Consider the following 22,635-nt stretch of genomic DNA (forward strand, 5'->3'; position numbering starts at 1 on the left):
TACAAAAAAGTGGCGGTTTTTATGTAAATTTAATTCTCATTGTGATGGCTTAGACAAGGTGTGGTTCTGTAAATGTTTAATCGATCACGACGTTTCGATCGCAACGATAAGCAATCGTCTTCGGGTGAGAGAGAGATAAGCATGCCGTTGTGATAGAGAGATAAAAACAAATGGAAAGGAAGCTTTGATATAAAACTTAACAACATTTAGAAATGCAATGCGACTCAGAGAGTCGGCTGTAGTTTTCACACCTGATGATGATTGCTTGTGTTGCAATCGAAACGTCGTGAGAATTTTATTGTTTTATTTTTATTATTTTATTATTTCCCTTCTACGTGACTTTTACCGAAAGAACCAAGAATATACTTTATTTATTTTAATTAATATTTTAGCGACTTTGTCGTCTTATTATATTGTGTTCGTTGTAACGTTCTCACCCCGTATGCCCCGACTGGACATCTGTGAACAAAGAGCTTTATAACTCATCGGATTCTTGCAGTCTAAATAAATAATCGAATTAGAAAACTCCGTTATGCGTGATGACGTCACCGCGCACGCACGCCAGGTTTGACCGCTGTGTACGCGATGACGTCATGCACGCTCGCGCGGCCATAAAACGGAGAGCGCTGTGACGTCACTCGTAGAGGGGAAAACCACGCTGTGCGTCATTACGTCACTGCGCACGAAAGGATTGCCGGGGGTGTGCGTGATGACGTCAGGTAAGCCCCGCCGATTTTTTTGTGGGGCGCGGTGACGTCAAAAACCACGCTGTTGCATCCTTACGTCACCACGCACGGCAGATTGACGCTGTGTACGAGATGATGTCACGTGAGTCCCAGCGTGAAATCGGGGCGCGGTGACGTCACTAGTAGAGACAAAACCACGCTGTTGTCATTACGTCATCACGCACACAAGATTGACGCTGTGTCCGAGATGACATTGCGTGAGTCCCAGCGTGAAATCGGGGCGCGGTGACGTCACTAGTAGAGACAAAACCACGCTGTTGTCATTACGTCATCACGCACGCAAGATTGACGCTGTGTCCGAGATGACATTGCGTGAGTCCCAGCGTGAAATCGGGGCGCGGTGACGTCATTCGCAGGAACAAAATCCACGATGTGCATCATGTAAAGTAACGTAGATAGATCTTCTTGGTTCTTTCGGTAAAGTCACGTAGAAGGGAAGTAATAAAATAATAAAAATAAAACATAATAAAATAAAATAATATAATAATATAATAATAATATAATAAAATATTATATTATTATGTTTTATTTTTATTATTTTATTACTTCCCTTCTACGTGACTTTACCGAAAGAACCAAGAAGATGAATCCCTGCAGTCACGAAAGCTTTACATCGAAATTTACAAGCGTCCATCTTCAGGTGGGGACAACGTAGCGAAAGCACAAACGCTTAAGTGTGTCTCAGAGATGGCTATGACGAGGAGTTATATAGTCGCGGGGGATGGAGGGAGGAGGGGAGGGGGGGCCATGGTGAGTGTGTGGGCGGCAGAGGTCGCAACCGGGTACCCGATACCCGTACCCTACCCGATACCCGGCTACCCGTACCCAGCCGGGTACGGGTACCCGTTTGCGACCCTGGTGCGGCCGGGTACGGGTAGGCCGTGAGTCACTGGTGAGTCACCGTGTGTCACTCATTTCCCAACGTCTTGTCTCTTCTCACAATTCAAGATCCTAGAATCAACCCACCCGCGCCTGCAACGTGGCTTCATCCCAGAGGTCGCAATCAGGTACCCAATACCCGTACCCTACCCGTACCCGGCCGCACCAGGGTCGCAACCGGGTACCCAGCCGGGTACGGGTATCGGGTAGGGTACGGGTATCGGGTACCCGGTTGCGACCTCTGGCCGGATGTAATTTCCAGCGAAACGTCGTACGACTCAAATTGTAAATGTTGTGGGTTTACTCCCCAACACATCGGTGGGGCCGTCCATAAATGACGTCACGCACCTGGGGTGGGGGGGGGGTCAGACATTTGTGACGATGTGTGACGAGGGGGTGGGGGGTTGAGAAATGTGACGTCACATTAAAATGCGCAACTTTAAATAAATATAGAATTGTTATAACAACACTCCTACAACATCAGAGTGCAGCGCCACATTAAATACGCACTACAATGACAATAGTTTAAAGCGATTTGAAGCGTGTTTGTTTTCAAAATGGAAATATGGTTTTGGGGGTGGGGCAGAGCTTTGTGACGTCATATGAGGGGGGGGTCCAAAATCGCGTGACGTCATTTATGGACGGCCCCTTACTCATCAACACAGCGGTTGGGCTTTGGCCGTGTCGGGTGGTGGAGGGTTACGACACAACATCAATACTTACGCGATGATCATCAATAATATTGGTCAATTTCATATTCAATCAAAGCCACGTGGATTTCGCGTCTCTGCGCATGCGCAAGATCACAAGGACCACGTGACCGGGTTCGCTCCTTATATGGGCTTAGGGCCACGTGGAACATTCCTCCGTCGATGTGGACCGAATCGATTCCTGTGTTAATATTCAGTTTCGATTCCTCTAAAGGAATCTAACGGGCGGGAATCGATTATCGATTCGGCCACGAGGGCTTAGACTCCCATGCGGATTGCCTTGGGAATCGAACGCGGATTTTATAGGAATCGATGCATCGATTTCAGGGGCTTTGGAAAGCCACCCCTTTCATTGGCCGCTCGCGTGGAATCGATTCCGAATCGCAACCGCGAGTGAGTAATCGACCAAGCCGGATCGATTCCGGGGTAATTGAATACCGTCCACACGTAACGGTGAGTCTGAGTTTAAATACAGTCCACAAATACAGTCCATAAAGACAGTCTATAATTAGTCTACAGTCTATAATGACAGTCTATAATGAGTCTACAGTCTATAATGACAGTCTATGAAGTAGTCTGTGTACTGACAGGGTACTGTGGCAGGCACCGACAGTATATAATGCATCAGTCTGTACTGCAAAGTTTAAATATATTAACTATACAGTCCATAAAGACAGTCTATAATGAGTCTACAGTCTATAATGACAGTCTATAATTAGTCTACAGTCTATAATGACAGTCTATAGGGTACTCTGTGTACTGACAGAGTACTGTGGCAGGTACCGACAGTATATAATGCATCAGTCTGTACTGCAAAGTTTAAATATATTAACTATACAGTCCATAAAGACAGTCTATAATGAGTCTACAGTCTATAATGACAGTCTATAATGAGTCTACAGTCTATAATGACAGTCTATAATGAGTCTACAGTCTATAATGACAGTCTATAGGGTACTCTGTGTACTGACAGAGTACTGTAGCAGGTACCGACAGTATATAATGCATCAGTCTGTACTGCAAAGTTTAAATATAGTAACTATACAGTCCGTAAAGACAGTCTATAATGAGTCTACAGTCTATAATGACACTCTATAATTAGTCTACAGTCTATAATGACAGTCTATAATGAGTCTACAGTCTATAATGACAGTCTATAATGAGTCTACAGTCTATAATGACAGTCTATAATGAGTCTACAGTCTATAATGACAGTCTATACAGTACTCTGTGTACTGACAGAGTACTGTGGCAGGTACCGACAGTATATAATGCATCAGTCTGTACTGCAAAGTTTAAATATAGTTACTATACAGTCCGTAAAGACAGTCTATAATTAGTCTACAGTCTATAATCAGTTGGTGATGACAGTGGACTGTACTTTAGTGTGCAGTACGGTAGACTGTACTTTAGTGTACAGTACTATATACTGTCAGTACACAGTACTTTAGTGTACAGTACTGTATACTGTACTTTAGTGTACAGTACTTTGTACTGTCAGTATACAGTACTTTGGTGTACTGTACTGTATACAGTACTGTAGTGTACAGTACTATAGTGTACAGTACGATATACTGTATCGTGGAGTTTACTTGTCACTGACAGTATGGAGTACTGTCATTGTGTACTGTTACGTTTACAGGACAGTGTGGTGTTTATACAGTAATAGCATTCACTGACAGTCTGGAGTACTGTAACTGTGTACTGTAGTGTCAGCTGACAGTGTACAGTACTGTAACTGTGGAGTCTACACTGACAGTCTGGAGTACTGTAACTGTGTACTGTAGTGTCAGCTGTACTGTACTGTGTACTGTGGAGTCTACACTGACAGTCTGGAGTACTGTACTGTGTACTGTAGTGTCAGCTGTACTGGACTGTGTACTGTGTGGAGTCTACACTGACAGTCTGGAGTACTGTAACTGTGTACTGTAGTGTCAGCTGTACTGTACTGTGTGGAGTCTACACTGACAGTCTGGAGTACTGTACTGTGTACTGTAGTTTCAGCTGACAGTGTACAGTACTGTGTACTGTGGAGTCTACACTGACAGTCTGGAGTACTGTACTGTGTACTGTATTGTCAGCTGACAGTGTACAGTACTGTATACTGTGGAGTCTACACTGACAGTCTGGAGTACTGTACTGTGTACTGTATTGTCAGCTGACAGTGTACAGTACTGTGTGCTGTGGAATCTACACTGACAGTCTGGAGTACTGTACTGTGTACTGTAGTGTCAGCTGTACTGTACTGTGTACTGTGTAGAGTCTACACTGACAGTCTGGAGTACTGTACTGTGCACTGTAGGCAATGGAAGGGCTACAGCTGCTGATGCTGCTGCTGATGCTGTTTGCCGGGATCGGAGCTTCAGGGAACGAGTTCGAACCGGGAATTGCAGCACCACGTGGGCTGGCGAGTGGCAGGGTGGAGGTGAGTGGGTGAGTGGGTGGGTGAGTGGGTGGGTGGGTGAGTGGGTGGGTGGGTGAGTGGGTGGGTGGGTGAGTGGGTGAGTGGGTGGGTGAGTGGGTGGGTGGGTGATTGGGTGGGTGGGTGGGTGGGTGAGTGGGTGGGTGAGTGGGTGGGTGAGTGGGTGAGTGAGTAGGTGGGTGAGTGGGTGAGTGGGTGAGTGGATGGGTGAGTGGGTGGGTGGGTGGGTGAGTGAGTGAGTGGGTGAGTGGGTGGGTGAGTGGGTGGGTGAGTGAGTGGGTGGGTGGGTGAGTGGGTGGGTGGATGAGTGGGTGGGTGGGTGAGTGAGTAGGTGAGTGGGTGAGTGGGTGAGTGGGTGGGTGGGTGGGTGAGTGAGTGAGTGGGTGGGTGGGTGGGTGAGTGGGTGGGTGGATGAGTGGGTGGGTGGGTGAGTGAGTGGGTGAGTGGGTGGGTGAGTGGGTGGGTGGGTGAGTGAATGAGTGGGTGAGTGAGTGGGTGGGTGAGGGGGTGGGTGGGTGAGTGGGTGAGTGGGTGGGTGAGTGAGTGGGTGGGTGGGTGAGTGGGTTGGTGAGTGAATGAGTGGGTGAGTGAGTGGGTGGGTGAGGGGGTGGGTGGGTGAGGGGGTGGGTGGGTGAGTGAGTGAGTGGGTGGGTGAGTGGGTGGGTGAGTGAGTGGGTGGGTGGGTGAGTGGGTTGGTGAGTGGGTGGGTGGGTGAGTGAGTGAGTGAGTGGGTGAGTGAGTGGGTAAGTTTGTGGGTGGGTGAGTGGGTGAGTGGGTGAGTGGGTGGGTGAGTGAGTGAGTGAGTGGGGTGGGTGAGTGGGTGGGTGGGTGGGTGAGTGGGTGGGTGGGTGGGTGGGTGAGTGAGTGGGTGGGTGAGTGGGTGGGTGGGTGAGTGGGTGGGTGGATGAGTGGGTGGGTGGGTGAGTGAGTAGGTGAGTGGGTGAGTGGGTGAGTGGGTGGGTGGGTGAGTGGGTGGGTGGGTGAGTGGGTGGGTGAGTGAATGAGTGGGTAAGTGAGTGGGTGGGTGAGTGGGTGGGTGGGTGAGGGGGTGGGTGGGTGAGTGGGTGAGTGGGTGGGTGAGTGAGTGGGTGGGTGAGTGGGTTGGTGAGTGAATGAGTGGGTGAGTGAGTGGGTGGGTGAGTGGGTGGGTGGGTGAGGGGGTGGGTGGGTAAGTGAGTGAGTGGGTGGGTGAGTGGGTGGGTGAGTGAGTGGGTGGGTGGGTGAGTGGGTTGGTGAGTGGGTGGGTGGGTGGGTGAGTGAGTGAGTGGGTGAGTGAGTGGGTAAGTTTCTGGTGGGTGAGTGGGTGGGTGGGTGAGTGGGTGGGTGGATGAGTGGGTGGGTGGGTGAGTGAGTAGGTGAGTGGGTGAGTGGGTGAGTGGGTGGGTGGGTGAGTGGGTGGGTGGGTGAGTGGGTGGGTGAGTGAATGAGTGGGTGAGTGAGTGGGTGGGTGAGTGGGTGGGTGGGTGAGGGGGTGGGTGGGTGAGTGGGTGAGTGGGTGGGTGAGTGAGTGGGTGGGTGGGTGAGTGGGTTGGTGAGTGAATGAGTGGGTGAGTGAGTGGGTGGGTGAGTGGGTGGGTGGGTGAGGGGGTGGGTGGGTGAGTGAGTGGGTGGGTGAGTGGGTGGGTGAGTGAGTGGGTGGGTGGGTGAGTGGGTTGGTGAGTGGGTGGGTGGGTGAGTGAGTGAGTGGGTGAGTGAGTGGGTAAGTTTGTGGGTGGGTGAGTGGGTGAGTGGGTGAGTGGGTGGGTGAGTGGGTGGGTGGGTGGGTGAGTGGGTTGGTGAGTGGATGGGTGGGTGGGTGAGTGAGTGAGTGAGTGGGTGAGTGAGTGGGTAAGTTTCTGGGTGGGTGAGTGGGTGGGTGGGTGAGTGGGTGGGTGGATGAGTGGGTGGGTGGGTGAGTGAGTAGGTGAGTGGGTGGGTGGGTGAGTGGGTGGGTGAGTGAATGAGTGGGTGAGTGAGTGGGTGGGTGAGTGGGTGGGTGGGTGAGGGGGTGGGTGGGTGAGTGGGTGAGTGGGTGGGTGAGTGAGTGGGTGGGTGGGTGGGTGAGTGGGTTGGTGAGTGAATGAGTGGGTGAGTGAGTGGGTGGGTGAGTGGGTGGGTGGGTGAGGGGGTGGGTGGGTGAGTGAGTGGGTGGGTGAGTGGGTGGGTGAGTGAGTGGGTGGGTGGGTGAGTGGGTTGGTGAGTGGGTGGGTGGGTGGGTGAGTGGGTGAGTGGGTGGGTGGGTGAGTGGGTGGGTGAGTGGGTGGGTGGTGATGGTTGTTGTGTTGTGATGGTTGTTGTGTGGTTGTTGTGCAGAGTTGCGGAGGATGACAGCTGAACTTCTTGAAAGAGGTGAGTGCAGCAGCATCATCAGCAGTATCATCATCAGTAGCATCATCATCATCAGCAGCATCATCAGCAGTATCATCATCAGTAGCATCATCATCAGCAGCAGTATCATCATCAGTAGAATCATCATCATCAGCAGCATCATCAGCAGTATCATCATCAGTAGTATCATCATCATCAGCAGCAGTATCATCAGCAGCATCATCAGTATCATCAGCAGCATCATCAGCAGCAGCAGCATCATCAGCAGCATCATCAGCAGCATCATCATCAGCGGTGGTGTAGTGGTTAGCGCTACGCTGCGCTATGAACCCGGCGACCCGGGTTCGATTCCCGCTCACGGCCAATTATCTGAACCGGTCCCGGGCCTCCCCTAGGTCGACTCAGCCTCAAATGAGTTACCTGGTGTAGCTGTGTAGTAAACATCGTTACTAGGGAGACAAAGGCGGCCGGGCGTGGTGGTGCTGGCCACCCACCCCCTCGTGTGCCGTGCCGGCCTTCATAGGTGCTCGCTAACAGCACTTGCCCCTACAGTCTGTTAAGGCTATACGGGGGATCTTTGTCTTTTTTATCTTTGTGTAACGCTGTGTGTGTGACGCTGTGTGTGTGTGACGCTGTGTGTGTGTGTCACTGTGTGTGTGTGTGTGACACTGTGTGTGTGTCACTGTGTGTGTGTCACTGTGTGTGTGTGTGACGCTGTGTGACACTGTGTGTGTGTCACTGTGTGTGTCACTGTGTGTGTGTGTGACACTGTGTGTGTGTCACTGTGTGTGTGTCACTGTGTGTGTGTCACTGTGTGTGTGTGTGACACTGTGTGTGTGTGTCACTGTGTGTGTGTGTGTCACTGTGTGTGTGTGTGTCACTGTGTGTGTGTGTCTGTGTGTGTGTGACACTGTGTGTGTGTGTCACTGTGTGTGTGTGTGTCACTGTGTGTGTGTGTCTATGTGTGTGTGACACTGTGTGTGTGTCACTGTGTGTGTGTGTCACTGTGTGTGACACTGTGTGTGTCGCTGTGTGTGTGTGTGTGTGTCACTGTGTGTGTGTGTCACTGTGTGTGTGTGTCACTGTGTGTGTGTCACTGTGTATGTATGTGTGTGTCACTGTGTGTGTGTGACACTGTGTGTGTGTGTCACTGTGTGTGTGTCACTGTGTGTGTGTCACTGTGTGTGTGTGTCACTGTGTGTGTCACTGTGTGTGTGACGCTGTGTGTGTCACTGTGTGTGTCACTGTGTGTGTGTGTCACTGTGTGTGTGTGTCACTGTGTGTTTCACTGTGTGTGTGTCACTGTGTGTGTGTCACTGTGTGTGTCACTGTGTGTGTGTCACTGTGTGTGTGTGTCACTGTGTGTGTGTCACTCCAGGTGAAGGCCTTCATCAAGGAAGACCTGCCTCTATAGTAGCCACAGCAGTCGCGGGGTGATGGCGGTGATGGTGATGGGGGTGATGGGGTGATGGTAGTGATGGGGGTGATGGTGATTATGCTGGTCACGTGGTTAACTCGTTAACTCAGCACCAGCGCCCCCCACGTGGTCTTCAAGCACGTGGCTGGCGCAGACCCCACGTGGTGCTGGTGGTGGTGATGATGTTGATGATGGTGGTGATGATGATGTTGGTGGTGATGATGATGATGGTGATGATGATGATGTTGGTGATGATGATGATGTTGGTGATGATGTTGGTGGTGATGGTGATGATGGTGATGATGTTGATGATGGTGGTGATGATGTTGGTGATGGTGGTGATGATGGTGATGATGGTGATGATGTTGATGATGGTGGTGATGATGTTGGTGATGGTGGTGATGATGGTGATGATGTTGATGATGGTGGTGATGATGATGTTGGTGGTGATGGTGATGATGATGATGATGGTGATGATGATGGTGCTGGTGGTGGTGCTGGTGGTGATGTTGGTGGTGATGATGATGATGGTGATGATGATGGTGATGATGATGGTGATGATGATGATGTTGGTCACGTGGTTAACTCGTTAACTCAGCACCAGCGCCCCCCACGTGGTCTTCAAGCACGTGGCTGGGGCAGACCCCACGTGGTGGTGATGATGATGATGGTGATGATGATGGTGATGATGATGGTGATGATGATGGTGATGATGATGATGTTGGTCACGTGGTTAACTCGTTAACTCAGCACCAGCGCCCCCCACGTGGTCTTCAAGCACGTGGCTGGCGCAGACCCCACGCTCGTGCTGGTGGACCGTCAACAGCGCCAGCTCCAGGTGACAGCCCCTGTCACGTGTCACACACACCACGTGGTATGTCACGTGGTGTGTCGTGTGTCTCACACCACGTGGTGTGTGACATACTGTCTCGCCCCCGTGTCTCTCTCTCGCCCCGTGTCTTTCTCCCCGTGTCTCTCTCTCCCCGTGTGTCTCACTCCGTGTGTCTCTCTCTCCCCGTGTCTCTCTCCCCGTGCCTCCCCGTGTCTCACTCTGTGTGTCTCTCCCCGTGTCTCTCTCTGTGTCTCACTCCCCGTGTCTCACTCCGCGTGTCTCACTCCGTGTGTCTCTCTCCGTGTGTCTCTGTGTCTCTCTCCCCGTGTCTCCCCGTGTCTCTCTCCCCATGTCTCTCTCCCCATGTCTCTCGCCCCGTGTCTCCCCGTGTCTCTCTCCCCGCGTCTTTCTCCCCGTGTCTCTCTCCCTGTGTCTCCCCGTGTCTCTCTCCCTGTGTCTCCCCGTGTCTCCCCGTGTCTCTCTCCCCGTGTCTCTCTCCCCGTGTTTCTCTCCCCGTGTCTCTCTCCCCGTGTCTCTCCCTGTGTCTCCCCGTGTCTCTTTCCCTGTGTCTCCCCGTGTCTCCCCGTGTCTCTCTCCCCGTGTCTCTCTCCCCATGTCTCTCTCCCCATGTCTCTCTCCCCGTGTCTCTCTCCCCGTGTCTCCCCGTGTCTCTCTCCCCGCGTCTTTCTCCCCGTGTCTCTCTCCCTGTGTCTCCCCGTGTCTCTCTCCCCGTGTCTCTCTCCCCATGTCTCTCTCCCTGTGTCTCCCCGTGTCTCCACGTATCTCTCCCCGTGTCTCTCTCCGTGTGTCTCACTCCCCATGTCTCTCTCCCCGTGTCTCTCTCCCCGTGTCTCCCCGTATCTCTCCCCGTGTCTCACTCTCTCCGCGTGTCTCACTCCCCATGTCTCTGTGTGTCTCTCTCCCCGTGTCTCTCTCCCCGCGTGTCTCTCTCTCCCCGTGTCTCTCTCCGTGTGTCTCACTCCCCATGTCTCTCTCCGTGTGTCTCTCTCCGCGTGTCTCACTCCGTGTCTCTCTCCATGTGTCTCTCTCCCCGTGTCTCCCCGTGTCTCTCTCCCCGTGTCTCCCTGTGTCTCCCCGTGTCTCCCCGTGTCTCCCCGTATCGCTCCCCGTGTCTCTCTGTGTCTCACTCCCCGTGTCTCTCCCCGTGTCTCTCTCCTTATGTCTCACTCCGTGTCTCTCTCCCCATATCTCTCCCCGTGTCTCCCCGTGTCTCCCCGTGTCTCTCTCCCCGTGTCTCTCTCCTTATGTCTCACTCCGTGTCTCTCTCCCCGTGTCTCCCCGTGTCTCCCCATATCTCTCCCCGTGTCTCTCTCCGCGTGTCTCTCTCCGTGTGCAGCGCATACCCCTGGAGGAGCTGTCTCGGGTTGAGATCTTAAATCTTCTCACAACTCTGGGATTTCACCAACAAGCTCCCTCCACCACAGAGACCTCCACCACAGGGACCTCCACCACAGAGACCTCCACCACAGGGACCTCCGCCACAGAGACCTCCGCCACAGAGACCTCCACCACAGGGACCTCCACCACAGAGACCTCCGCCACAGAGACCTCCGCCACAGAGACCTCCGCCACAGAGCCCTCCGCCGCAGAGACCTCCACCACAGAGACCTCCGCCACAGAGACCTCCGCCACAGAGACCTCCGCCGCAGAGACCTCCGCCGCAGAGACCTCCGCCGCAGAGACCTCCGCCGCAGAGACCTCCGCCGCAGAGACCTCCGCCGTAGAGACCTCCGCCACAGAGACCTCCGCCGCAGAGACCTCCGCCACAGAGACCTCCACCACAGAGACCTCCCAACGCCACCAGACTCACAACCAGGAGCTGTAGGACTCAGCAGGGATCAATGGGTGATACACAGGGATCGATCAGGGATCAATATGTGATCAGTCTTGAGATCGATGGGTGATCAATGTGTGAACAATGAGGGTTCAGTGTGGGATCCATCGATCGTCAATGTGGGATCAATCAGGGTTCAATGTGGGATCAATGTGTGATCAATGATTGATCAATGTGTGATCGATTTGCGATATATTGATGGGCAATATATGATCAATTGTGGATCGGTGGGAATCGATGTAGGATTAATGTAGCAATGTTGTTTTCAATGTGTGATCAATATGGGATCAATGGGGGATCAATATGGGATCAATATAGGATCAATATGGGATCAATGGGGGGGTCACGTGGTCAAGTGAACTGAAGAGGTGACGTCACCAGCGTGGACCTGGCTCCCCTGAGAGGGGGGAGGGGCTGGGGGGGGGGAGCGAGGGGAGGGGCTGGGGGGGGGTGCGAGGGAAGGGGCTAGGGGGAGCGAGGGGAGGGGCTGGGGGGGGGCGAGGGGAGGGGCTAGGGGGAGCGAGGGGAGGGGCTGGGGGGGGCGAGGGGAGGGGCTTTATGATTCCTGGGCGGGTAAACTCCCTGAGGGGAGGGGCGCCCAGGAGGAAGATTTTGTTTGCCCAAATCCCCCCTTTACCCCCCTCCCTCCCTCATCCCCCCCCTCCCACTTTCCCCCCCCTCCTCCCCCTCCCCTCTCCTCCCCCCCTCCCCCCCCTTCTCCCCCCCTTCTCCCCCCCTCCCACTTTCCCCCCTTCTCCCTCCTCCCACTTTTCCCCCTCCTCCCCCTCCCCTCTCTTCCCCCCTCCCCCCCTCATCCCCCCCTCCCACTTTCCCCCCTTCTCCCTCCTCCCCCTTTCCCCCCTCCTCCCCCTCCCCTCTCCTCCCCCCTCCCTCCCTCATCCCCCCCTCCCACTTTTCCCCCTTCTCCCCCCCTCCTCCCCCCTCCCCCTTGTACCCCTCTTCCTCCCTCATCACCACCCTCATCACTACCCCCATCTCTACCCCCATCACCACCCCCATCACCACCCCCATCACTACCCCCATCACCACCCCCATCACCCCCATCACCACCCTCATCACTACCCCCATCTCTACCCCAATCACTACTCCAACCCTAATGAATCTATCTGACCATTCACCACAATTATACCACCACCACTTTTAACCACAATAACAACAACCACAACAACAACAATCCCACAGCTCTTTATCATATCAACAACGTTCGTCTCGTGTACAATTTTATAAATGCTGTAAAAGCGTCTCTGTGATGATTCTGTGTCTCTCTGTGTGAGTCTATGGGTCTCTGTGATGAGTCTATGGGTCTATGTGTGAGTCTATGGGTCTCTGTGATGATTCTGTGTCTCTCTGTGTGAGTCTATGGGTCTCTGTGATGAGTCTATGGGTCTATGTGTGAGTCTATGCGTCTCTGTGATGATTCTGTGGGTCTCTGTGTGAGTCTATGGGTCTCTGTGATGAGTGTATGGGTCTCTGTGTGAGTGTATGGGTCTCTGTGTGAGTGTATGGGTCTCTGTGATGAGTCTATGAGTCTCTGTGATGATTCTGTGGGTCTCTGTGTGAGTCTATGGGTCTCTGTGATGAGTCTATGGGTCTTTGAGTCTATGAGTCTCTGTGATGGGTCTCTGTGATGATTCTGTGTCTCTCTGTGTGAGTCTATGAGTCTCTGTGATGAGTCTATGGGTCTCTGTGATGATTCTGTGTCTCTCTGTGTGAGTCTATTGGTCTCTGTGTGAGTTTATGGGTCTCTGTGAGTCTATGGGTCTCTGAGTGAGTCTATGGGTCTCTGTGTGAGTCTATGGGTCTCTGAGTCTTATGAGTGGTCTGTGTGAATCTGGGTCTCTGTGATGAGTCTATGGGTCTCTGTGTGAGTCTGTGGGTCTCTATGTGAGTCTATGGGTCTCTGTGATGAGTCTATTGGTCCTCTGTGATGCGTCTATGGGTCTATGTGTGAATCTATGGGTCTCTGTGAGTCTATGGGTCTCTATGATGAGTATATGGGTCTCTGTGTAAGTCTATGGGTCTCTGTGTGAGTCTATGGGTCTCTGTGTGAGTCTGTGGGTCTCTATGTGAGTCTATGGGTCTCTGTGATGAGTCTATTGGTCTCTGTGATGCGTCTATGGGTCTATGTGTGAGTCTATGGGTCTCTGTGTGAGTCTATGGGTCTCTATGATGAGTATATGGGTCTCTGTGTGAGTCTATGGGTCTCGGTGTGAGTCTATGGGTCTCTGTGTGAGTGTATGGGTCTCTGTGATGAGTTTATGGGTCTCTGTGTGAGTCTATGGGTCTCTGTGAATCTATGGGTCTCTGTGATGAGTCTATGGGTCTCTGTGATGAGTTTATGGGTCTCTGTGTGAGTCTATGGGTCTCTGTGCTGAGTTTATGGGTCTCTGTGTGAGTGAGTCTATCGGTCTCTGTGATGAGTCTATGGGTCTCTGTCTGAGTCTATGGGTCTCTGTGATGAGTCTATGGGTCTCTGTGATGAGTTTATGGGTCTCTGTGTGAGTGAGTCTATGGGTCTTTATGATGAGTTTATGGGGTCTGTGTGAATCAGCTCAGTTTTCATGTATTAGGTATATAGCCCTGTGAGCCATTCGGCTCTTGAATCGGGTGCAACCGCAACAAACAAAACACAAAACATGAACAAAAAACATCTTAAAGTGACTATATGTGACTGAGTGCAAACAGAAAATCCAAGAAAAGACAGCAAAATATTGCAGAAAAAAGCACCGTACACACCAACGCTGTGTGCAAAAATCCCAGTGGGATGCAAGTCAAACAACAACAACAACCACAAGACAACTTAGATTAAGGCCATCAGTCTAACTCCGTACTACAACAACACAACCATGGCCAAACCCAAAAACTTTTCGAAATCGCCAAAATAAAGCCATGAAAGCAATGAAACAGTGATCGTATGAACTTTGATCGAAATTTCACAATAAACGAACGTAAACAACACGTACCACCAAAACCCTGCAGCCATAGCTGGCTGCATGAGTCACTCCACAACAGCAGAAGCATCATTAGGATTACAATGGTCAACACACTTTTTACAATCCTTTATATTAAGTTCACTTGCTTGCTTGCTCGCGCGCTTACGACCGTGCAAATCTTTCGGTCGTTTTTTTTAACCCACTTCCCGTGATCCAATCGAGCTGACATTTTGCACACAGACTCGTTGTGCGTGACAATTAATTTCCGTGAAAAATTTTTTCCCAAAATTTTACACTTTTAGGAAAAACAAAAATTGTAATATTTAATTTAAAATACCAATGTGATAAAAATGAAACTCTTACTCAAGAAAAACAGAAATGAATAATAAAATGAAAACCGATGCCACGCATATAAAGGATTTATAGTGAAAAACTTTGTTTTTACGGGTTAATTTTTTAAATCCTTTATATTAAGTTCACTTGCTTGCTTGCTTGCGCGCTTACGACCGTGCAAATCTTTCGGTCCTTTTTTTTAACCCACTTCCCGTGATCCAATCGAGCTGACATTTTGCACACAGACTCGTTGTGCGTGACAATTAATTTCCGTGAAAATTTTTTCCTAAATTTTACACTTTTTATGAATTTTTTTTTTCATATTTAATTTAAAATACCAATGTGATAAAAATGAAACTCTTACTCAAGAAAAACAGAAATGAATAATAAAATAAAACCGATGCCACGCATATAAAGGATTTATAGTGAAAAACTTTGTTTTTACGGGTTAATTTTTTTCTGGCATAAGGTATTCCGACGATTTTAAGGTAATTTTGGGGTGTTGATTCCAAATCTGGCATCAGTTTTTGTCTATGACATCAGGTTTTTGAGATATGAAATATTGCATTTTCAATAAAAACTGCGTAAGAAAAGTATTAAATAAATGTGGATATCTACATAAAACGATGATATTATAAACACACTATCCTAAAAATACAGCACCATATTTTAACACTAAAGCAGTCACTGACTCGCAACAACTTTGCAATCATAAGTGAATCAGGGCTGAGCTGACCTTTAATCCACCAATCAGCGCCGAGTTAACTCTGAACCCCGCCCATAATTCTAACTCTCCCCCCATCCACCAATCAGCGCCGAGCTAATCCTGAACACCTGCACCATAATGCCAGCCCCCCCCCCCCATCTTCCAGTCCACCAATCAGCGCCGAGTTAACCCTAAACTCCGCCCATTATCCCCGTCCACACTTCACCTCAACCAATCAGCGCCGAGTTTACCTGGAACACCCGCACCATAATGCCAGCTCCCCTCCCCCGCCCAGTCCACCAATCAGCGCCGAGTTAACCCTAAACTCCGCCCATTTTCCCCGTCCACACTTCCCCTCAACCAATCAGCGCTGAGTTTACCTGGAACCACCCGCACCATAATGGCCAGCCCCCCCACTGCCCAGTACACCAATCAGCGCCGAATTAACCCTAAACCGCGCCCACAATTCCAGACCCCACCCCCCCACCGCCCAGTCCACCAATCAGCGCCAAGTCAACTCTTAACCCCGCCACAATGCCATCCCCCACCCACCCCATCGCCCCGCCCACTCCGACCAGTCCACCAATCAGCGCCGAGTCAACCCTTAACCCCGCCCATAATTCCAGACCCCACCCACCCACCCCATCGCCCCGCCCACTCCGACCACGGTATAAATAGCGGGAGCCACACGGTAGCAGCTGCTGCTGTTGTTGTTGTTTGCTGCTGTTGTTGTTGTTGTCGCTACGATGAATCAACTTGGGGGGCTGCTGCTCCCTCGTCTTCGCCTGGAGGACCCCCACGGCGGCGCTGCTGAGGCCGCTAGCGACGGCCGCCGCTTTGCCCGTGCCCGACCCTAAGCCGAAGATTCAGTACAAGCAGGTCGGTTGTGGAGGTGGTGGTGGTGGGGGTTGTGGTTGTGGGGTGGTGGTGGGGGTTGTGGGTGGGTGGGTGAGTGAGTGGGTGGGTGGGTGAGTGAGTGGGTGGGTGGGTGGGTGAGTGAGTGAGCGAGTGGGTGAGTGAGCGAGTGGGTGAGTGAGCGAGTGGGTGAGTGAGCGAGTGGGTGAGTGAGCGAGTGGGTGAGTGAGCGAGTGGGTGAGTGAGCGAGTGGGTGAGGTGAGTGAGTGAGCGCGTGGGTGATTGAGCGGGCGGGTGGGTGAGTGCGCGAGCGGGTGGGTGGGTGAGTGCGCGAGCGAGTGGGTGAGTGCGCGAGTGGGTGGGTGAGTGCGCGGGTGGGTGGGTGAGTGAGTGGGCGAATGGGTGGGTGAGTGCGCGAGTGGGTGGGTGAGTGCGCGGGTGGGTGGGTGAGTGAGTGGGCGAATGGGTGGGTGAGTGCGCGAGTGGGTGGGTGAGTGCGCGGGTGGGTGGGTGAGTGAGTGGGCGAATGGGTGGGTGAGTGCGCGAGTGGGTGGGTGAGTGCGCGGGTGGGTGGGTGAGTGAGTGGGCGAATGGGTGGGTGAGTGCGCGAGCGAGTGGGTGAGTGCGCGAATGGGTGGGTGAGTGCGCGAATGGGTGGGTGAGTGCGCGAGTGGGTGGGTGAGTGCGCGGGTGGGTGGGTGAGTGAGTGGGCGAATGGGTGGGTGAGTGCGCGAGTGGGTGGGTGAGTGCGCGGGTGGGTGGGTGAGTGAGTGGGCGAATGGGTGGGTGAGTGCGCGGGTGGGTGGGTGAGTGAGTGGGCGAATGGGTGGGTGAGTGCGCGAATGGGTGGGTGAGTGCGCGAATGGGTGGGTGAGTGCGCGAATGGGTGGGTGAGTGCGCGAATGGGTGGGTGAGTGCGCGAGTGGGTGGGTGAGTGCGCGGGTGGGTGGGTGAGTGAGTGGGCGAATGGGTGGGTGAGTGCGCGAGCGAGTGGGTGAGTGCGCGAATGGGTGGGTGAGTGCGCGAGTGGGTGGGTGAGTGCGCGGGTGGGTGGGTGAGTGAGTGGGCGAATGGGTGGGTGAGTGCGCGAATGGGTGGGTGAGTGCGCGAATGGGTGGGTGAGTGCGCGAATGGGTGGGTGAGTGCGCGGGTGGGTGGGTGAGTGAGTGGGCGAATGGGTGGGTGAGTGCGCGAATGGGTGGGTGAGTGCGCGAATGGGTGGGTGAGTGCGCGAATGGGTGGGTGAGTGCGCGAATGGGTGGGTGAGTGCGCGAGTGGGTGGGTGAGTGCGCGAGTGGGTGGGTGAGTGCGCGAGCGAGTGGGTGGGTGAGTGCGCGGGTGGGTGGGTGAGTGCGCGAGTGGGTGGGTGAGTGCGCGAGTGGGTGGGTGAGTGCGCGAGTGGGTGGGTGAGTGCGCGAGCGAGTGGGTGGGTGAGTGCGCGGGTGGGTGGGTGAGTGCGCGAGTGGGTGGGTGAGTGCGCGAGTGGGTGGGTGAGTGCGCGAGTGGGTGGGTGAGTGCGCGAGTGGGTGGGTGGGTGGATGGGTGGGCGAGCGACCGGGTGGGTGGGTGGGTGGGTGACTGAGTGAGTGAGTGGATGAGTGGGTGACTGACACGGGCTGGAGGGGAGATGGAGCGATGTGGTCCAAGAGGACGTCGAGCCGAGGTAGATGTGGAGGAGTCTGTGCCGTGGCCTCGTGCACCGAGCCGAGCCGTTGATGGGCACGCAGATCGACAGCTTTCACTTGGGCAGGAGATGTGAGTGCAACAGACGGCGGTGTCCCTTTAAGGGGGTGTCCCTTTAAGGGGGTGTCCCTTTAAGGGGGTGTCCCTTTAAGGGGGTGTCCCTTTAAGGGGGAGGTGTCCCTTTAAGGGGGAGGGGTCCCTTTAAGGGGGAGGGGTCCCTTTAAGGGGGAGGGGTCCCTTTAAGGGAACTTCCATCTTCAACATTGACCCAAGATGAACCATGAAACGGGCAGTGTGCCTTTAAGAAGAGTTTTAAATAGCTGCCCCCCAAGCGTTATTACCCGCAGACCTTAGTTTTCACTTTAGCGGGAGATGTTCGATACAGATGTCCCTTTATGACGATTCCCATATCTCAACACTGACCCCAAGATCAACCTGTTGTGGCGGGGTCACCTAAACGGGGTGCGGTTTTTGTAGAAACGGGCAGTGTGCCTTTAAGAGAAGCCTAAACGTCACTGGACCAAGACGTGTTTGTGCCCGCAGATCTAATCGCTGTCGCTTTGGCAGGAAATATACAGTGCAACAGACAGGTGTCCCTTTAATAGGAGGTGTCCCTTTAATAGGAGGTGTCCCTTTAAGAGGAGGTGTTCCTTTAAGAGAGGACATCTCTCAACGCTGACCCAGATATGAACCCTGTTGCGGCGGGGTCACCGAAAGCGGTCTTTGGTGTCCCTTTAAGACGATGACCCCCCCCTCCTCCCACACACCGATGTGGACTTTGAGCCCCATCGTGGCCGATTTTGATAATGAAAGTTGACGCGCGCTAACGCATTGTCGAAGTTATTTTTTATTTAAAGGGCTTTTTTTTTTACACCCATTTTATTGTTGCATCATATTCGCCGTCTCTTCCCCTACGCGTCTATAATTTTTCTCTATTTTGTAGCTCTCTTATCCATCGTGCAGCTTAAGGGAGGGGAAATTACCCTCCTCGGGGTTTCTTACGCAACTTTGCAGCCGCAATCCCCCCCCATCGCCGATTCCTGGTATCGATTCCAGAAATCGGTGTCGATTCCAAAAATCGGAATCGAATCTCCCTGATTTTGTTAACTTTAACGGCGTTCGACAGATCGCCGATCGCTATCGATACGCGATTATTGATCCAGACGATTAATCGATTTACGCGGTACGTTGCGGCAATTGCATAACCTCTTGAGCCTGATAATCGATTGTTAACGATCCATACAGCAGACGATTCGATTCCCCCTCATGGGCCCAACGGGTCCAAAGTACACGGGGGGCGGGGCTTCCTCATTGCCCCGCCCACATCTGTGCTAGGCCACGCCTACATCCGGTGGCTCTGTGCCGTGATTGGTCGAGGGGGTGGGTGTCAAATCTCCCACTGGTTTGAGAATTCGCATTGCATTTTGGATGAATTGATAGGGGGTTTCGAAAATAAATCACTGGTCAACACACTTTTTCTGGCATAAGGTATTCCAACGGTTTTAAGGTAATTTTGGGGTGCTGATTCCAAATCTGGCATCAGTTTTTGTCTCACATCAGGTTTTTGAGATATTAAATATTGCATTTTCAATAAAAACTGCAGAAGAAAAATATTAAATAAATGTGGATATCTACGTAAAATGATGATATTATAAACACACTATCCTAAAAATACAGCACCATATTTTAACACCAAAGCAGTCACTGACTCGCAACAACTTGCAATCATAAGTGACAGAGTTAATTTCGGGTAAAATCAATGAAAATGGGGTATGCCGATAGCATCACATCTCAAAAACAAGTATAACCCGTAAAAACTTAGTTTTTCACTCTAAATCCTTTATATGCGTGGCGGCTAGAGTCCTCTCGTCCTCTGGCTTGAGATGGCTGCCACCTATGGGTCAGATGATTGCATTGCATTGCACCATTAAGCAATTGGTAATTAAATAGAATAATTTTTGTCCTAAAAGTGTAAAATTTTGGAAAAAAAAAAATTTCCCGAACATTAATTGTCACGCACAACGAGTCTGTGTGGAAAATGTCAGCTCGATTGGATCACGGGAAGTGGGTTAAAAAACGACCGAAAGATTTGCACGGTCGCAAGCAAGCGAACTTAATATAAAGGATTTAATGAGATGTGATAAGAGCAAATCTGAGATCAGATTTGGAATCGGCACCCTGAGATTAGTCTAGAACAGCTGCAAAAGTCCAGGCCAGAATTGTTGTTGACCAGTGATATAATCGCAGCTAGAAGTTTACTAAAGTGATTTCCACACCTGATGATGATGATTGCTTTTGTTGCAATCAAAATCGTCGTTATTTAATTTAGTTATTTCTGTTTTTTAATTAAAATGTTATTCTTATTTTCACCGACACTATACACTACACTATACACTACACTATACACTATACACTACACTATACACTATACACTACACTATACACTACACTATACACTACACTATACACTACACTATACACTACACTATACACCACACTATACACCACACTATACACCACACTATACACCACACTATACACCACACTATACACCACACTATACACCACACTATACACCACACTACACAACTACACTATACACTGCTACACACTACACTGCTATACACTACACACTACTACACTATATACCAGAGGTGTGGACTCGAGTCATGTGACTTGGACTCGAGTCAGACTCGAGTCATGAATTTGATGACTTGCGACTCGACTTGGACTTGCATAACAATGACTTTGTCCCACCTCTGCTATATACTATACACTACTACACACTACACTATACACTACTACACACTACACTATACACTACTACACACTACACTATACACCAGAGGTGGGACAAAGTCATTGTCATGCAAGTCGAGTCGCAAGTCATCAAATTCATGACTCGAGTCTGACTCACACTATACACTACACTATACACACACTATACACTACACTACAGACTCGCACAGGGGCAGCTGCTCCTGGGGGTGCCCCCTAGTACCATCTTCTTCCCTAACTCCCTACTGTTGTCCGTCGTTCCGGCCCGCCGCCCTCCTGCAGATCTTCATCAACAACGAGTGGCGTGACGCGCGCAGCGGGAAGACCTTCCCCACCATCAACCCTGCCACCGGTGACGTCATCTGTCACGTGGCTGAGGGGGACAAGGTACGAGTGGGGGGGGGGTGCCCCACGTGTCACCCCCCCCATCGCCCCACGTGTCACCCCCCCCATCGCCCCACGTGTCACCCCCCCCATCGCCCCACGTGTCACCCCCCCCCATCGCCCCACGTGTCACCCCCCCCCATCGCCCCACGTGTCACCCCCCCCATCGCCCCACGTGTCACCCCCCCCCCCCCATTGCCCCACGTGTCACCACAACCCCCATTGCCCCACTTGTCCCCCCCCATCACCACGTGTCTCACAGCGTCCTCTGTGTCTGTGTGTGGGTGTCTGTGTGTGGGTGTCTGTGTGTGGGTGTCTGTGTGTGGGTGTCTGTGTGTGGGTGTCTGTGTGTGGGTGTCTGTCTGTGGGGGTGTCTGTCTGTGGGGGTGTCTGTCTGTGGGGGTGTCTGTGGGTGTTTCTGTGTGTGTCTCTCTGTGTGTGTGTCTCTGTCTCTGTGTGCGTGTGTCTCTGTCTCTGTGTGAGTGTGCGTGTGTGTCTGTGTGTCTCTGTGAGTGTGCGCGTGTCTCTGTGTGTGTCTCTGTGTGAGTGAGTGCGTGTGTCTCTGTGTCTGTCTCTCTGTCTGTCTCTCTGTGTGTCTGTGTCTCCGTGTGTCTCCCCCAGTTGGACGTAGACGACGCTGTGCTTGCGGCCCACGCGGCGTTCCGCCGCGGGTCTCCCTGGCGCAGGATGGACGCCTCGGAGCGGGGAAACCTCCTCCACCGGCTGGCCGACCTCATCGAGAGGGACCGCACCTACCTGGCGGTGAGCTCCGCCAGGGGGACCTCCGCTAGGGGGACCTCCGCCAGGGGGGGGGGGGCCTCTAGCTCCACCAGGAGGACCAGTTGAGACCTCCACTAGGAGGGATGGTGGTGTTGATGGTGGTGTTGATGGTGGTGTTGATGGTGGTGGTGGTGGTGTTGGTGGTGTTGGTGGTGGTGATGGTGGTGATGGTGGTGATGGTGTTGTTTGTGATGATGGTGGTGTTGTTGTTGGTGATGTTGTTTGTTGTTGGTGATGTTGTTTGTTGGTGGTGGTGGTGTTGTTGTTGTTGTTGGTGTTGTTGTTGATGGTGGTGTTAGTGCCTAGAGACGCTGGACAACGGCAAGCCGTACTCACACTCTTGTTGATGATGTTGATGATTTCGATTTAAAGCTTTCGTGACTGCAGGGATTCATCTTCTTGGTTCTTTCGGTAAAGTCACGTAGAAGGGAAGTAATAAAATAAGAATTGTTTTATTATGTTTTATTTTTATTATTTTATTACTTCCCTTCTACGTGACTTTACCGAAAGAACCAAGAAGATGTTGATGATGTTGATGATGTTGATGATGTTGATGATGTTGATGATGTTGATGATGTTGATGATGTTGATGATGTTGATGATGTTGATGGAGGTGTTGGTGCCTAGAGACGCTGGACAACGGCAAGCCGTACTCACACTCCTGTTGATGGTGTTGGTGGTGTTGATGGTGGTGTTGATGGTGGTGTTGATGGTGGTGTTGATGGTGGTGTTGATGGTGGTGTTGATGGTGGTGTTGATGTTGTTGTTGATGGTGGTTGATGTTGTTGTTGATGTTGTTGTTGATGTTGTTGATGTTGTTGATGTTGATGGTGGTGTTAGTGCCTAGAGACGCTGGACAACGGCAAGCCGTACTCACACTCCTGTTGGTGTTGATGGTGTTGTTGTTGTTGATGTTGTTGATGATGTTGATGTTGTTGATGGTGGTGTTAGTGCCTAGAGACGCTGGACAACGGCAAGCCGTACTCGCACTCCT

General features: G+C 52.0%; 2 long non-coding RNA genes across 5 annotated transcripts; both read left to right on the forward strand.

Moving 5' to 3' along the window:
• The first annotated feature begins 2,711 nt into the window (after positions 1 to 2,711).
• Positions 2,712 to 11,587, forward strand: LOC144953639 (uncharacterized). Of its 2 annotated transcripts, XR_013640866.1 has the most exons (6): positions 2,712 to 2,788; positions 4,638 to 4,760; positions 7,050 to 7,085; positions 8,443 to 8,477; positions 9,238 to 9,319; positions 10,671 to 11,587. It is a non-coding gene; the product is annotated as an uncharacterized LOC144953639 (long non-coding RNA). The 2 variants fall into 2 exon arrangements; XR_013640865.1 differs by lacking the exons at positions 9,238 to 9,319; positions 10,671 to 11,587 and adding an exon at positions 8,598 to 8,752.
• Positions 11,588 to 15,836: 4,249 nt separating this feature from the next.
• On the forward strand, positions 15,837 to 22,635 carry LOC144953611 (uncharacterized). 3 transcript variants are annotated; one of them, XR_013640855.1, is made up of 4 exons: positions 15,837 to 16,040; positions 20,760 to 20,864; positions 21,483 to 21,623; positions 22,593 to 22,635. It is a non-coding gene; the product is annotated as an uncharacterized LOC144953611 (long non-coding RNA). The 3 variants fall into 3 exon arrangements; XR_013640854.1 differs by lacking the exon at positions 22,593 to 22,635 and adding an exon at positions 22,482 to 22,539; XR_013640853.1 differs by lacking the exon at positions 22,593 to 22,635 and adding an exon at positions 21,941 to 21,981.

This window comes from Lampetra fluviatilis, chromosome 79 (assembly GCF_964198595.1).
Source record: "Lampetra fluviatilis chromosome 79, kcLamFluv1.1, whole genome shotgun sequence".
Lineage (NCBI taxonomy): Eukaryota > Metazoa > Chordata > Hyperoartia > Petromyzontiformes > Petromyzontidae > Lampetra > Lampetra fluviatilis.